Source organism: Eschrichtius robustus, chromosome X (assembly GCF_028021215.1).
Source record: "Eschrichtius robustus isolate mEscRob2 chromosome X, mEscRob2.pri, whole genome shotgun sequence".
Lineage (NCBI taxonomy): Eukaryota > Metazoa > Chordata > Mammalia > Artiodactyla > Eschrichtiidae > Eschrichtius > Eschrichtius robustus.
This window is the reverse complement of record NC_090845.1, coordinates 1,909,145-1,926,339: the sequence shown is the minus strand read 5'-3', so window position 1 is coordinate 1,926,339 and position 17,195 is coordinate 1,909,145. Positions and strand designations below refer to the sequence as shown.

At 42.9% G+C, this 17,195-nt stretch overlaps 1 protein-coding gene across 9 annotated transcripts in view; it reads left to right on the top strand.

Moving 5' to 3' along the window:
- Positions 1-15,770, top strand: part of DHRSX (dehydrogenase/reductase X-linked) — a 326,570-nt gene extending 310,800 nt beyond the window's left edge. For 2 of the 9 annotated variants that reach the window (XR_011072229.1, XR_011072222.1), the window contains 2 exons: positions 12,065-14,595; positions 15,123-15,770. The gene's annotated coding sequence lies outside the window, so the exon portion shown is untranslated. Of the gene's footprint in view, positions 1-11,358; positions 11,538-12,064; positions 14,596-15,122 lie in introns of all 9 variants that reach the window. The other 7 variants (XR_011072230.1, XR_011072227.1, XR_011072228.1 and 4 more) reach the window with 7 other exon arrangements.
- The last annotated feature ends 1,425 nt before the right edge of the window (positions 15,771-17,195 follow it).

Sequence of the window (17,195 nt, the reverse complement as noted above, 5' to 3'; positions counted from 1 at the left end):
TGCTGAGCAGTGTTTTTGAATGTCTGTCTTTATAGAAAATGCAGTGGGTATATATTTATATTTATCTCCTGATGCATAAACACACACACACACACACACACACACACACATAAATTATAAATAGTTGCCTTCTAATTAACTGAAGTAGGTTGTCTTGCAGTGTGAGCCTTCAAGAAAATAAAGATGTTCATCAGAAATGGATCACCTATACCACTGTCATGTGTATAACACATTATAATTTTCAAGAGACTGTATAATTTAGCTCATTTGTCTCTTTTAGCCTCATCTGTGATGAGGCTACATCATTTCATCATCAAGATAATCTTCACCACTGTCATCACCACCACCATCATCACCATCATCATCACCACCATCATCATCATCACCACCATCATCATCACCACCATCATCATCACCATCATCACCACCACCATCATCACCACCATCATCATCACCACCACCATCAGCATCACCACCACCACCATCATCACCATCATCACCATCATCATCACCATCATTATCACCACCACCATCATCACCACCATCATCATCACCATCATTATCACCACCACCATCATCACCACCATCATTATCACCACCACCATCATTACCACCATCATCATCATCATCATCACCATCATGTTACAGAAGTTGAGCCTCGCCCAAGGTCACAGAACTAATAATTAATGACACCATCACTCACACACAGACCTTCCCAAAGCAAAGCTCTCTCTGCCCACTCCCCCTACCACATGCCAGGAACCTTCCTTCAAAGACAGATACGGCCTGCCCTTTCCTCTCCTCCTCTCCTCTTCTTCCTACTTGCCCCCTGAAATGGGGAGCCATCCTCCTGCACCATGAGGACAGGGGCCATAACTAGGGGTGGAGGAGTAGGGAGATGCAAGGACCCTGCTTTCTGAGGACTGACACCAGCCCTGGCCACATTCCTCGGGGTCACCTTTACGTGAGAGGGAATCACGTTGCCATCATTTTTGAGCCCTGTTGTTTGAGGGTTTCTGTTCCTGCCAGCCCTGATCCTGATGCAGTCTTCAAGCTCCACAGATCCTGCAAACCACCCCCTTCTCCCATATCGTACGCACATGCCAACCCCCCCAACCTAACTACTCTGAAGGCAGCTCAGCCATTTCCATAATCTGATTTGCTTTTAATCTGTGTGGGAAAGGATAAAAGCAATGGCCTTCGAGGGCAGACCTGGGCCAAAACCACCCAGCTGCACCAGGTAAAAACGCTGGGGATAAGTATTTGTTTGGAAAGCACTGGCTCATCGTGAGGCATGTCTAGGAGAGCTATTAAGCAGTATTTTAAAAATCCAGTTTATTCTAAAGTGCATATTTTCCATCTCTGGCCCAGGTCCAGCCAGCAAAGAAAGGCAAGCTTTGGCTTGTGGCTTCTTTTATTCCTCATCCCAAATTGATCATCACCGATAAATGAGATCAAAGCTTCCAGACCATCAGCCCATAAAGGCCCCTGGGAAAGTGAGTGTTAAGCCCTCATCGGAATCCAGCTGGACATGGGCGTGGGTGGCCCAGTGCCCACGAGGGCATCATTGTATCTCAGCCTTGCCCTGTCGTGACTGCATGGTCTTTTGGCACGGGGGATGCAGATCTGGGAGGACCACAGATCCTAGGAATAAGTCCAGCATCTCAGAGGATTTTTCTGACACAATGAGATGCCAGTTATCAGAGGCAGTAAGCCTTTGAGGCTGGATGATGGCTCATGTCAGAGGGAGAAGTTCTTTTTTTCTTATTGAACTATAGTTGATTTACAATAATGCATTAGTTTCAGGTGTCCAGCAAAGTGAGTCAGTTTTTTTTTTTTTTGCAGGTTATTTTTCCTTATTATTACAAAATATTGAATATAGTTCCCTGTGTTATACAGTAGGTCCTTGTTGATGATCTATTTTATATATAGTGTGTATCTGCTAATCCCAACCTCCTAATTTATCCCTCCCCCTCCCTTTCCCCTTTTGTAACCATAAGTTTGTTTTCTGTGTCTGTGAGTGTATTTGTTTTGTAAATAAGTTCATTTGTATCATTCTTTTTTAGATTCCACATATAAGTGATATCATATGATGTTTGTCTTTCTCTGTCGGACTTATCAATACTTCACTTAGTATGATCATCTCTAGGTCCATCCATGTTGCTGCCAATGGCATGATTTCATTCGTTTTTATGGCTGAGTAGTATTCCATTGTATATATGTACCACATCTTCTTTATCCATTCCTCTGTTGATGCACATTTAGGTTGCTTCCATGTCTTGGCTATTGTAAATAGTGCACGTAGGGGTGCATGTATCTTTTCAAATTATAGTTTTGTCTGGATATATGCCCAGGAGTGGGATTGCTGGGTCATATGGTAGCTCTTTATTTAGTTTCTTAAGGAACCTCTATACAGTGGCTGCATCAATTTACATTCCCATCAACAGTGCAGGAGGGTTCCCTTTCCTCCACACCCAGGAGGGGCCCTTGTTGATCACCACTGAGCTGTGCTGCACGCTGCTTGGCGGCCCGGAACACATCCCTGGAAGTTCGTAGAAAGGGGGGTGCTGATGTTACTGGACACGGAAAAGCCTGTGTGGTTAGGATGTTTATGCAACAGACATCTGGGAAATACGTGAAGGTAGTCCTACCCTTGATGTTCCAGTGGCCAGTAGGGCACGTCAGAAAAGCATGGAGTGCTGGCTGTGGCCTGCTTCCTAACGGTACTGTGAGCAAAGCCGGCTCAGCATTTACCGAAGAGAGACATCTGGGTCTTTCGTGCCAACAATTTAAATTAGTCTTGCAAAAAAGCAAGGATTTAATCCAATCCAAAGAAAATTGGATTAAGGGAAGAGCATTTTGTAAAATGCTACTGGAAACTATTCCAGAAGGCATAGCACTATCCTTGTAAAAGACAGTTTTACAGGAGTGTAATGAGATGGGTGTGTGTGTGTACACACAAGAGGTTTACTGTGTGACTAGAGTGAGACAGATGCAGAGAAATCATGGGACTTGGTGAGGTGTGCTCAGGGGGAATTTAATAGATGCTCTAAGAGAAATATATACAACTCATAAAATATCTTCAGTGTAGGACTTCCCTGGCGGTTCAGTGGCTAAGACTCTGCACTTCCAATGCAGAGCGTGGGTTCAGTCCCTGGTCGGGGAACTAAGATCCCACGTGTGGTGCAGCATAGCCAAAAAAAAAAAAAAAAAACCCAAACAAAAAAATCTTCCGTATGATTGCAATATTAAGTTAATATCACTCTGTGTTCGCTCGTCAATCAGTATGATCCTTTCTCTCCGAGTACCGCTGATTTTACCATCAGGCTTTATCATCTTAAAACATGCAGATGTGGGTATTAGTCAGCTGAGGCTGTTGTAACAGAACACCCCAGACTGGGCAGCTTAAACAATGGAAATTTATTTCTCACAGTCTGGAGGCTGGGAGTCTGAGATCAGGGCATGGACAGACTCAGTTCCCGACGAGGCTCTCTTGTTGGCTTACAGATGCCACCTTATCTATGTGTCCTCGTGTGGTGGAGAGAGAGACAAAGGAAGAGAGAGACAGAAAGCAAGACAGACACCATACCACATTATAACCTCATTTCACCTTCATTACTTCTTTACCCCAAATACAGCTACTCTGGGGGGTTAGGGCTTCAACATATGAACTTTGAGGGGATATACATCCATCCATAACAACATGGTTTGAGATAAACATGCAGGACTGTCAGAGCCCAGCAGGGGCATCTCAGCTCCCTACCTCGTTCCATTTCTGAATGGGAACCTTTCCCAACAAGGCTGAGAAACCTGCTTGTTGAACAGTCACACCCCACTGCTCCCCACGTTTGTAGAGCCCTTCATTTCCCTGAGGTCAGGGTGCCCCTGCTGTACCCCTAAGCCCTGCTCCTCAGCATTCCCGCCCACATCCCAGCTGCCAGACCCTGGCTTCAGTGACTGAGCCTCCCTCTGGTCCCCGAAGGCCACTGGCCGCCCTAGAATCAGTTCAGTGCAGGGAATCCACGGCCACCAGCCCCCGAGGGGAGGTGGAGTAGAAATCCCCCAGCCCCCTCGGGCAGCTCGCTCACAGGTGCTGTACAGGGCACCGGGGTTTCCAGAGCAATGAAGTCCAACCGCCCCACAATGCTGCCTGGCCTGGTTCACAGCCCTGGTGCCCCATACCTTTCCCTCACCCCAGATATTCCCAAATCTGCATCTCAGACTCTGCATGTGGGGGAACCCCACCCAAGACAATCAGCAGAGCTCCTGGAAAAATAAAACCCACCCTGGATAGTTACCCAAGAGGAAAAAAAAAAAGCAAACACCTTTGGGACATCAAACTCCATCCATTCAACACCTATGAGAAAAGTCAGCTTTATTTTACTTTTTTAATTTTTGAATTCTATTTATTTTTTTATACAGCAGGGTCTTATTAGTTATCTATTTTATACATATTAGTGTATGTATGTCAATCCCAATCTCCCAATTCATGACACCACCACCACCCACCCCCACTTTCTCCCCTTGATGTCCATACGTTTGCTCTCTACATCTGTGCCTATTTCTGCCCTGCAAACTGGTTCATCTGTACCATTTTTCTAGGTTCCACATATATGCATTAATGTATGATATTTGTTTTTCTCTTTCTTACTTCACTCTGTATGACAGTCTGTAGAGCCAACCACATCCATACAAATGACCCAATCTCATTCTTTTTTATGGCTGAGTAATATTCCATTTTATATACGTACCACATCTTCTTTATCCATTCGTCTGTCGATGGGCATTTAGGTTGCTTCCATGACCTGGATATTGTAAATAGTGCTGCAATGAACATTGGGGTGCATGTGTCTTTTTGAATTATGGTTTTCTCTGGGTATATGCCCAGGAGTGGGATTGCTGGAGCATATGGTAATTCTATTTTTAGTTTCTGGGGTTTTTTTTTAAACATCTTTATTGGAGTATAATTGCTTTACAATGGTGTGTTAGGTTCTGTTTTATAACAAAGTGAATCAGTTATACATATACATATATCCCCATATCTCTTCCCTCTTGCGTCTCCCTCCCTCCCACCCTCCCTATCCCACCCCTCTAGGTGGTCACAAAGCACCGAGCTGATCTCCCTGTGCTATGCGGTTGCTTCCCACTAGCTATCTATTTTACGTTTGGTAGTGTATATATGTCCATGCCACTCTCTGTTTGTCCCAGCTTACCCTTCCCCCTCCCCATATCCTCAAGTCCATTCTCTAGTAGGTCTGCGTCTTTATTCCCGTCTTGCCCCTAGGTTCTTCATGACCATTTTTTTTAAGGTTCTATATATATGTGTTAGCATATGGTATTTGTTTTTCACTTTCTGACTTACTTCACTCTGTATGACAGACTCTAGGTTCATCCACCTCACTACAAATAACTGGATTTCGTTTCTTTTTATGGCTGAGCAATATGCCATGTATATATGTGCCACATCTGTATCCATTCATCTGTCAATGGACACTTAGGTTGCTTCCATGTCCTGGCTATTGTGAATAGAGCTGCAGTGAACACTGTGGTACATGACTCTTTTTGAATTATGGCTTTCTCAGGGTATATGCCCAGTATTGGGATTGCTGGGTCGTATGGTAGTTCTATTTTTACTTTTTTTAAGGAACCTCCATACTGTTCTCTATAGTGGCTGTATCAATTTACATTCCCACCAACAGTGCAAGAGGGTTCCCTTTTCTCCACACCCTCTCCAGCATTTGTTGTTTGTAGATTTTCTGATGCCCATTCTAACTGGTGTGAGGTGATAGCTCATTGTAGTTTTGATTTGCATTTCACTAATAATTAGTGATGTTAAGCAGCTTTTCATGTGCTCCTTGGCCATCTGTATGTCTTCTTTGGAGAAATGTCTATTTAGGTCTTCTGCCCTTTTTTTGATCAGGTTGTTTTTTTTAATACTGAGCTGCATGAGCTGTTTACATATTTTGGAGATTAATCCTTTGTCTGTTGATTCATTTGCAAATACTTTCTCCCATTCTGAGGGTTGTCTTTTGTTTGTAGTTTCCTTTGCTTTGCAAAAGCTTTTAAGTTTCATTAGGTCCCATTTGTTTATTTTTGGTTTTATTTCCATTACTCTAGGACGTGGGTCAAAAAAGATCTTGCTGTGATTTATGTCAAAGAGTGTTCTTCCTATGTTTTCCTCTAAGCGTTTTGTAGTGTCCGGTCTTACATTTAGGTCTCTAATCTATTCTGATTTTATTTTTGTGTATGGTGTTAGGGAGTGTTCTAATTTCATTCTTTTACATGTAGCTGTCCAGTTTTCCCAGCACCAGTTACTGGGAAAGGCTGTCTTTTCTCCATTGTATATCCTTACCTCCTTTGTCATAGATTAGTTGACCATAGGTGCGTGGGTTTATCTCTGGGCTTTCTATCCTGTTCCATTGATCTATGTTTCTGTTTTTGTGCCAGTACCATATTGTTTTGATTACTGTAGCTTTGTAGTATAGTCTGAAGTCAGGGAGTCTGATTCCTCCAGCTCCGTTTTTTTCCCTCAAGACTGCTTTGGCTATTCAGGGTCTTTTGTGTCTCCATACAAATTTTAAGATTTTTTGTTCTAGTTCTGTAAAAAATGCCATTGGTAATTTGATAGGGATTGCATTGAATATGTAGATTGCTTTGGGTAGTATACTCATTTTCACAATATTGATTCTTCCAATCCAAGAACATGGTATATCTCTCCATCTGTTGGCATCATCTTTAATTTCTTTCATCAGTGTCTTATAGTTTTCTGCATACAGGTCTTTTGTCTCCCTAGGTAGGTTTATTCCTAGGTATTTTATTCTTTTTGTTGCAATGTTAAATGGGAGTGTTTCCTTAATTTCTCTTTCAGATTTTTCTTCATTAGTGTATAGGAATGCAAGAGATTTCTGTGCATTAATTTTGTATCCTGCAACTTTACCAAATTCATTGATTAGCTCTAGTAGTTTTCTGGTGGCATCTTTAGGATTCTCTATGTATAGTATCACGTCATCTGCAAACAGTGACAGTTTTACTTCTTCTTTTCCAATTTGTGTTCCTTTTCTTTTTCTTCTCTGATTGCCATGGCTAGGACTTCCAAAACTATGTTGAATAATAGTGGCAAGAGTGGACATCCTTGTCTCGTTCCTGATCTAAGAGGAAATGCTTTCAGTTTTTCTCCATTGAGAATGATGTCTGCTGTGGGTTTGTCATATATGGCCTTCATTATGTTGAGGTAGGTTCCCTCTGTGCCCACTTTCTGGAGACTTTTTATCATAAACGGGTGTTGAAAATTGTCAAAAGCTTTTTCTGCATCTATTGAGATGATCATATGTTTTTCTTCTTCAGTTTGTTAATATGGTGTATCACACTGATTGATTTGTGTATATTGAAGAATACTTGCATCCCTGGGATAAATCCCACTTGATCATGGTGTATGATCCTTTTAATGTGTTGTTGGATTCTGTTTGCTAGTATTTTGTTGAGGAATTTTTCATCTATATCCATCAGTGATATTGGTCTATAATTTCCTTTTTTTGTAGTATCTTTGGTTACAGGGTGAAGATGGCCTCATAGAATGATTTTGGGAGTGTTCCTTTCTCTGCAGTGTTTTGGAAGAGTTTGAGAAGGATGGGTGTTAGCTCTTCTCTAAATGTTTGATAGAGTTCACCTGTGAAGCCATCTGGTCCTGGACTTTAGTTTGCTGGAAGATTTTTAATTACAGTTTCAATTTCATTACTTGTGATTGGTCTGTTTATATTTTCTATTTCTTCCTGGTTCAGTCTTGGAAGGTTATACCTTTCTAAGAATTTGTCCATTTCTTCCAGGTTGTCCATTTTATTGGCATAGAGTTGCTTGTAGTAGTCTCAGGATGCTTTGTATTTCTGTGGAGTCTGTTGTTACTTCTCCTTTTTCATTTCTAATTTTATTGGAGTCCTCTCCCTCTTTTTCTTGATGAGTCTGGCTAATGGTTTATCAATTTTGTTTATCTTCTCAAAGAACCAGCTTTTAGTTTTATTGATCTTTGCTATTGTTTTGTTTCTATTTCATTTATTTCTGCTCTGATCTTTATGATTTCTTTCCTTCTGCTAACTTTGGGTTTTGTTTGTTCTTCTTTCTCTAGTTTCTTTAGGTGTAAGGTTAGATTGTTTACTTGAGATTTTTCTTGTTTCTTTAAGTAGGCTTGTATAGCTATAAACTTCCCTCTTAGAACTGCTTTTGCTGCATCCCATAGGTTCTGGATCATTGTGTTTTCATTGTCATTTGTTTCTATGTATTTTTAAATTTCTTCTTTCATTTCCTCAGTGATCTTTTGGTTATTTAGTAGTGCACTGTTTAGCCTCCACGTATTTGTGGTTTTTACAGTTTTTTTCCTGTAATTGATTTCCAGTCTCATAGTGTTGTGGTCAGAAAAGATGTTTGATATGATTTTAATTTTCTTACATTTTCTGAGGCTTGATCTGTGACCCAAGGTTTGATCTATCCTGGAGAATGTTCCATCTGCACTTGAGAAGAAAGCGTATTCTGCCACTTTCAGGTGGAATGATCTATAAATATCAATTAAATCTATCTGGTCTATTGTGTTATTTAAAGCTTCTGTTTCCTTATTTTGTTTGGATGATCTGTTCATTGGTCTAAGTGAGGTGTTAAAGTCCCTCACTATTATTGTGTTACTGTCGATTTCCTCTTTTATAGCTGTTAGCAATTGCCTTATGTATTGAGATGCTCCTATGTTGGGTGCATATATAATTGTTGTATCTTATTCTTGGATTGATCCCTTGATCATTATGTAGTCCTTCTTTGTCTCTTGTAACATTCTTTATTTTAAAGCCTATTTTATCTGATATGAGTATAGCTACTCCAGCTTTCTTTTGATTTCCATTTGCATGGAATATCTTTTTCCATCCCCTCACTTTCAGTCTGTATGTGTCCCTAGGTCTGAAGTGGATCTCTTGTAGACAGCATATATATGGGTCTTGGTTTTGTACCCATTCAGTGAGCCTGTTTCTTTTGGCTGGAGTATTTAATCCATTCACTTTTAATTATTGATATGTATGTTCCTATGACCATTTTCTTAATTGTTTGGGGTTTGTTATTGTAGGTCTTTTCCTTCTCTTGTGTTTCTTGCCTAGAGAAGTTCCTTTAGCATTTGTTGTAGAGCTGGTTTGGTGGTGCTGAATTCTGTTAGCTTTTGCTTGTCTGTAAAGCTTTTGATTTCTCCATGAAATCTGAATGAGATCCTTGCCGGGTAGAGTTATCTTGGTTGTAGGTTCTTCCCTTTCATCACTTTAAATATATCCTGCCACTCCCTTCTGGCTTGTAGAGTTTCTGCTGAGAAATCAGCTGTTAACCTTATAGGGATTTCCTCATATGTTATTTGTTGTTTTTCCCTTGCTGCTTTTAATATTTTTTCTTTGTATTTAATTTTTGACAGTGTGATTAATATGTGTCTTGGCCTGTTTCTCCTTGGATTTATCCTGAATGGGACTCTCTGTGCTTCCGAGACTTGATTAACTATATATGTTTTGGTTTTTTGGCTGCGAGGCATGTGGGATCTCAGCTCCCTGACCAGGTATCGAACCCACACACCCCTGTGCTTAAAGGTGAAGTCTTAACCACTGGACCAGCAGGGAAGTCCCCTGGGAGCAGTGGGTTTTGGTGGTGGGTCTCAGCTGACCTGTGAGATGGGGCCGAGGGTGGACAGCCCTCACCTCCGTGCCCCTCACATCTCTCTCCCTTGCTGCTGCGCATTTCTGCCCGCATCCAACAGGGGGACCCACGGTGAGCTCTGTGGGGCACGGAGCAGAGATGGACAGGGATGGAGTGCAGGCCATCAGAACACCCACCATACTCTCCCCCTCTACTCGCCCATTTAATGGATCATCTGTTGCTTCCCTGATCAGAGAAATGAGAATCTGCTGATGTAAGTTACTCTGCAATCCACTCAGCTTTCAGTACATATTTTACTTTTTTATTGGAGTATAGTTAATTTACAATGTTGTTAGCTTCAGGTATACAGCATAGTGACTCGGTTATCCGTGTACCTATTCTTTTCCCATTTAGGTTATTACAAAATATTGAGTTCTCTGTGCTACACAGTAGGTCCTCGTTTTTCTCTATTTTATATATAGTAGTGTGTGTGTGTTAATCCCAAACTCCTAATTTATCCTTCCCCCACCTTTCCCCTTTGGTAACCATGAATTTGTTTTCTGTGTCTGTGAGTCTGGTAACCATGAATTTGTTTTCTGTGTCTGTGAGTCTGTTTCTGCTTTGTAAATAAGTTCATGTGTATAATTTTTTAGATTCCACATGTAAGTAATATCAGATGGTATTTGTCTGACTTACTTCGTTTAGTATGATCATCTCTAGGTCCATCCACGTTGCTGCCAATGGCATTATTTCATTCTTTTTATGGCTGAGAAATATCCCATTGTATGTATGTACCACATCTTCTTCATCCATTCATCTGCTGATGGACAGTTAGGTTGCTACCATGACCTGGGTATTGTAAATACTGCTGCTATAAACACGGGGGTGCCTGTATGTTTTTGAATGATGGTTTTCTCAGGGTATATGCCCAGTAGTGGGATTGCTGGGTCATATGGTAGTTCTATTTTTAGTTTTTTTAAGGAACCTCCATACTGTTCTCCATAGTGGCTGCACCAACTTACGTTGCCACCAATGGTGCAGGAGGGTTCCCTTTCCTTCACACCCTCCCCAGCATATTATTTGTAGACGGCCATTCTGACCAGTGTGAGGTGATACCTCACTGTACTTTTGATGTGCATTTCTCTAATAATTAGAGATGCTGAGCACCTTTCCATGTGCCTGTTTGCCATCTGTATGTCTTCTTTGAAGAAATGTCTATTTAGGTCTTCTGCCCATTTTTCGATTGGGTTGTTTGTTTTTTGTTGTTGTTGAGTTGTATGAGCTGTTTGTAGATTTTGGAAATTAAGCCTTTGTTGGTTGCATTGCTTGCAAATATTTTCTCCCATGCTGTAGATTGTCTGTTCATGGTTTCCTTTGCTGTGCAAAAGTTTGTAAGTTTGATTAGGTCCCATTTGTTTATTTTTGCTTTTATTTCTAGTGCCTTTGGTATGATTTGTGACAGAGAATGTTTTGCCTATGTTCTGGGAGTTTTATGGTGCCATGTATTATGTTTAAGTCTTTAATCCATTTTGAGTTTATTTTTGTGTATGGTGTGGGGGTGTGTTCTAACTTCACTAATTTACATGCATGTCTCCAACTTCCCCAGCACCACTTGCTGAAGAGACTTTTTCCCATTGTGTATTCTTGCGTGCTTTGTCAAATATTAATTGACCGTAGGTGTGTGGGTTTATTTCTGGCCTCTGTTATTTAAAGATACAGTGAAACAGCATAAGAACTGAGGAAGATTGGGAGAATCCACCTACAAGTCCAGAGCTGAGTGAGAGCACAGAACAGCATAAGGCATCAGTGTTGAGACACCCACAGTGGATTATGCAGCTGTGGTCAGCTGAATAACGTCCCCAAAGATGTCCATGTTCTAATCTCCGAACGTTGTGAGTATGTGAACTTACGTAGCAAAAGGGAGTTGGCAGATGTGGTCCAGTTAAGGACCTTGAGATGCATAGGTGACCTGGATTTTACAGGTGGTCCAGTGTCATCACATGGGTCCCTGTAAAGAGGACGTCAGAGGAGTATTTGATTACAAGATGCTGAGCTGCTTGTTTTGATGGTCAAGGAAGGGGCCACAAAAGCTCAGGATGGCAGACGCCTCCAGAAGCTGGAAAAGGCAGGAAATAGATTCTCCCCTGGAGCCTCCAGAAGAAACCAGCCCTGCAGATCCCTTGATTTTAGGGCTTTGGGCTTTAAAACTATAAGACGGCACATTTTTGTTCTTTTAAGCTACCAAGTCCTTGGTACTTTCTTAGAGTAGCCACAGGAAACTCAGACAGAATCCAGGGATGTTAAGCAGGGGGACAGCTGACACTTTCAGGGAAACAACGACTTATGAAGATTTGATGACTAGGACAGATGAGAAGTAACACAGGGAGAAAGATGTGTTTTTCAACCTGTTGATTTGCAGGACTGAGCATCTCCCTAAGAGACCGCAAACTCCGGCAAAGGAGCACTCAAGTGTCTTCGGCTCGCCTTCCAAAGGGGAACAGTATCTCTACCTGCTGCCCCATCTGGCTCGACCCGTGAGAAGCAGCTGGAGGAAGGTTGCCGTGTGAGCCATCAGGTGCGACCCCACGCCTCTGCAGGGTTCCCCTCTCGTTGCCAACATCCCGGCATGCGGAACACGGTGCAGGGATTCGGATGCACCGTGGCTTACGTTCCGGGGACACGGTAAGGAGCTTGTTAGTCAATTACCGTCTAATTCTGATGGATCCAGAGCCGCCCCCCCTTCCCTCCGAAGCAGATGCTGGAGCTGAAATGGTTTGTGTACCTACGTAGACAACGTGGTTTTACTTCATCTCAGTAGATACAGTGGTGGCTCCTTTTCCCTACTTGTCCTCTGTGTGGGCTCCTGCACGGCCTCTTTTTTTCATCACCTCTGGGTCTTCTTCAGCCAGGCTCTCCATGAATAACGCCTGAAAAAGAATGCACGGCCAAGGAGCACTGCACCGAGGTCAAGGCGGCCGAGGCTGAATCGCTGGTTTGTCTGCAGGGGTTCTGCATTGCAATCGAACTTCAAAGCCCCGGGGGGCGGTTCCTGCAGCAGGAATGCAATCGCCACGTCCAACCTTCAGATCTCGGGTTGCAGAAGAGGCAGCCCACCCTCAAGCCTTTCCAGCCCAAGAGAAAGATGCTTTCCACTGCGGGGCTGGTAAGCTGTGCCTGTGAGGGCCACACTCCACCCCCCTCTGTGCACCCTTATGCAAAGCACTAGCCTCTTTACTTTCTCTGCAAGATGGGAGCCTTGTGAGCTAAATTATGTGCCCCTACAGCCCATATGTTGATGCCCTGACTCCCAGGACCTCAGGATGGGGCTGGATTTGGAGGTGGGGTCTCTAAAGAGGGGATGAAGGTACAATGAGGTCACTAGGGTGGGCCCTGATCCCAGAGGGCTGGGGTCCTTATAAGAAGAGGAGATCAGGACACAGACACACACAGAGGGACGACCCTGGGAGGACACAGGGAGGAGAGGGCCATCTACACCCCCAGGAGAGAGGCCTCAGGAGGAACCAGCCCTGCCCACACCTGGATCGCAGATTCCAGGACTGGGAGAGATACATGTCTGTTATCTAAGCCACCAAGTCTGGAGTATTTTGTTACAGCAGCCCAAGCAAACTCAACACCAAGTTGAGTTATAACAAGCATTTATCTCTCTCTATCTAGCAAAGTTTATATATAATAGATACCCAAGTATTCACAAGTATGTGAGTGTATACCCAACTGTATATGTAAAATATATCCTAAGTGGTGAGAATCATAACAAAACATGTTCAGATGCATATGTTTTGTTAACTGCCAACTGTATTTTCATTTAAAAAATGGGAGGGTATAAAGAAATCTTTAGTTTTTGAACGTGGGTAAATAGAAGGCAAGATGTTGTTTTCTGGATTCTACAGAACTCAGGCACTGTGTGTGTACATGGGAGTCCCTCTGTGCGTGTTTGCATGTGTCTGAGTCTGTGCGTGTATGTTTGCTTGCGTGTTATGTGTCTGTGTACATGCGTCTTTGTGTTTCCATCTGAATCTCGTCTGTGTGCGTGCAGGCGTGTCTCTATGTGTGGGTGCCTGTGTACGATAGTGGCATGTGCACCCAGTTTTGGGAGGTTGCCTGGAAGGTGGTTAGTGATGGAGATGGGACCCGTGAGGCAACTGGCAGCTCAGAAAGTTAACCCAGATTTGTGTCATTGTCACCGACATAGTGAGGATCTGCCGGTTCCTGTATCCTGAATCTCCAGGAGAGGAGCAGACCGCTTCCCAGGGGAATCTGAGTCAGCTAAGTAAATGCTGCGGCCGTTTGATGGAGACATCAAGTGATTTCTATTGGGGAACCTCTGAAAAATAGTGTAAAGCCATTACCTTCTTTGAACAGACCATCTGTCTCCTGGTATCACTGAAAAACAGCCATCACAGCCAAGCCTGGTCAGTTGCTAATCAAGGACATGAGTTAATAAGGCAAAATAATTAGATGATTAGTGTCATGACCTACCTGTTAAGTGCCCATCTTATATTCTAATGCCTATAATCACCGTCTCAAATGTTCGGGGGTAGAAAAATCCAGCAATGACACTGTCTGATATGGATTCTCTGATATTTTCTTGAAAGAACCAAGGGACTCGAACGCAGGAAGCAGTGCCACTCGAGGATGTCAGGGCAGCGCCGACAGCCTTTAATACGTCAAGGATTCAGCAGTGTCCATCACAAACCTTTCCTTCTCTCTGATTGCCTGAGATTTTTGTCACGAGATGTCTGGGATCCTGATGAGTCACTAGGGACGTGAAATCATAACTAGAAGAAACGCCACCAAGGAAACAATGTGTCACAGGTCAGCGTATGTGGTCGACCCTTCCTGACGACACCTCACAAGCACAGAATGGACGAGATGCCTGTGTTATCCCGACGTAAATATGGACCCCAGGAGAAACAGCTCTTTGGACCCACGGTAACTGCTCCTGGGAGGGCATTATTGGGGGTGGATTTCCTAAGATGCTGCTTACGAGTCATTCCTTGGAAAACCCGAGATTGTAGAGAACACTGATGCAGATCACAGGATGGGGATGACCTAAAAATGGACCCCAGGGGAAAAACAGTTAAGTGGGTTATTATGGCTCTACCGGTCTGACCAAATAAGGGATGGTGGATTTATGATCAGATTCTGAATTCTAGAACAGGAAGGGATCTGGAATGAACAGAAGTGCGGACGCCCAGGGCTCAGCGATGTGCAGGTTTGTCACGACTGTTTCTGGACCCAGAGGGAACCGGGTAAGGATGGCAAGACTCATCAGGGCTGTGTCCCCGCAGGATGTAAGGTCTACATAGCAACCGGCCCCTCCCTCCCTGGGGCCATGTGTCATTATTCAGCCCGTGGGGGTCAGGGTAGTTCGGAGGGTACTTGCTGAGGTTGCAGACCTGGAAATTTGGGGGAAGTTGGTGCCGAGAAGTGTCCCTTCCTTTTCTTCTCTTGCTCAGCTCATCCGCGGGTGTGGAAAGCTGAGAACGAGGTTCAGACCTGCAGGCTGGCTCAGTGTCCCCCTCACCAAGCACCGTAGGGGGGCATAGGGTCATCAGGGAAGGGCTTCGAGAAGCACGAAAAGCCGCGTGGACGGACCCCCGGGGATGGACATGATGACGAAGGTGATGTAACTGTCTGTCCACAGAGCATCTCCCGTTTCCTATCACAGGGTCCTACAAGCGCCTTTTCACTTCCTCCTGTCCTTAGGGTGTTGGGTGTTTCTTAGTACGGATGAGCGTTTGAAATTAGGTTGTGATGTTGTCTGATTTTGGTGCCCCCTCCCCTTGAAGGTGGGCTCTGTGGAGCAGAGGTGGGATCTAACTCACTGTGACACGACAGCGTCCAGCCGGTGCATCAGGACAGTCTCCAGTGGTGGGGTCCTGAGGAGGAGTCTTAAGGAAAGTCATACGTGGCCTTCAACGTCTTTAGTCTGAAGGGAAGCAGCCTCGAAGAAAGTAATATTCATGTCCGCACTACCCTGTATTATATGTGTGTGTATCTAATAAATATAAATAACTGTTATAAATATGGCAATATGATAGACATACAATATGATTTATAAGAATGTAAAATGTATAACATTTTACAGTATGACAGTTAACACATAAGGTATAATTTTTAAGTTGTAATGCATAGTATGTATTATATATTGTGTACACACATTATAAATTATATGAGTATAATTGCATATATTATACATTATATATGAGTATATCTTAATACATAATAGGTGTATGTATAATGTATAAATATATGTATTTATACTTATATATTGGTATATATTAATATATGTGTATATATGAATATAATGTATAGACATATACAACAGAATAATTATACATTCTAACAAATGATTGACATGTAATTGTATATAATATATAACACAGTATATAATTAGTATAATGTAAAATCATAATGTAAAATATAACATGTATATGAAGTATACTATATACAATTTAATGTACTAAAAATTACATAGTATAAACGTAAATACTAGACACTATATATGTATATTATATACAAAAAATAGTATATAATATATACTGTTATATACTAGTACATGGTAATATATATATATACAACATATAGTAGTATATATTAATACTAGTATATATTACTATCTGTATAAGGTATATTGTAGTAGAGTAATATATACTAGTATATACTATATACTAGTATTAATCTATATTGTGTATGATGTGTTCATTGTACATAATCTATATTATACAATATGTATATTACATATAATATACATAATATAGCAATATAATAACCGTATAACATGTATTATACACGATTTAAGGGACGTCCTGTTGTTGGCTACCTAGCTTGCTTCCATTGTTTTGAACTTTCCGTTGCGCCTGGATGCACACCCTGACTCACTTCCCTGGGGCGGTGCGGGTCCCTTTCCTACCACCTCCCCACCTGCTCCGGGCACAGAACCGCCCCCCTGGCATCACCCAGTCCCCGCAGTTGCCTCTGCCCTCCTCACTCCAGCGTCCCCACCTCCCTGCCTGTCCCCGGGCAGGACATCCTCCAAGTCCCACCTGTGCTGCACCATCCCAGCCTCTGCAACAGCCGAGCTCCTTCTCCTTCAACCACCAGCCTCGCCCTGGATGTCCAGAGCTCCATAATAACCTCTTCACTCGCCTATGAAAGAAGTAGTTCTAAAACTGTCAGCTGCTCCTTCCTTTCTCCTGCCTCTGGACCCCCGTCCTCCCCTGACCCTGCATGAAGATGGTCCCTGAGGTCTGACCCTGGCGTCCTCTCCCTGATCAGCGTGATGGGGCCAATGGATTCTGCCATCTCTCACCTTTATGGAAGCTCCAAAACCTGTCGCTCCCTCCAAAGTGAAGTCAGATGGAGAAAGACGAACACGGTAGGGTCTCACTTATCTGTGGAATCTAAAAAATACAACAAGGTAGTGAATATAACAAAAAAGAAGCCGACTCCCAGATCTAGAGAACAAGCGAGTGGTTCCCAGTGGGGAGGGGGAGGGGGGCATTATAGGGGGAGCAGAGCAAGAGGTA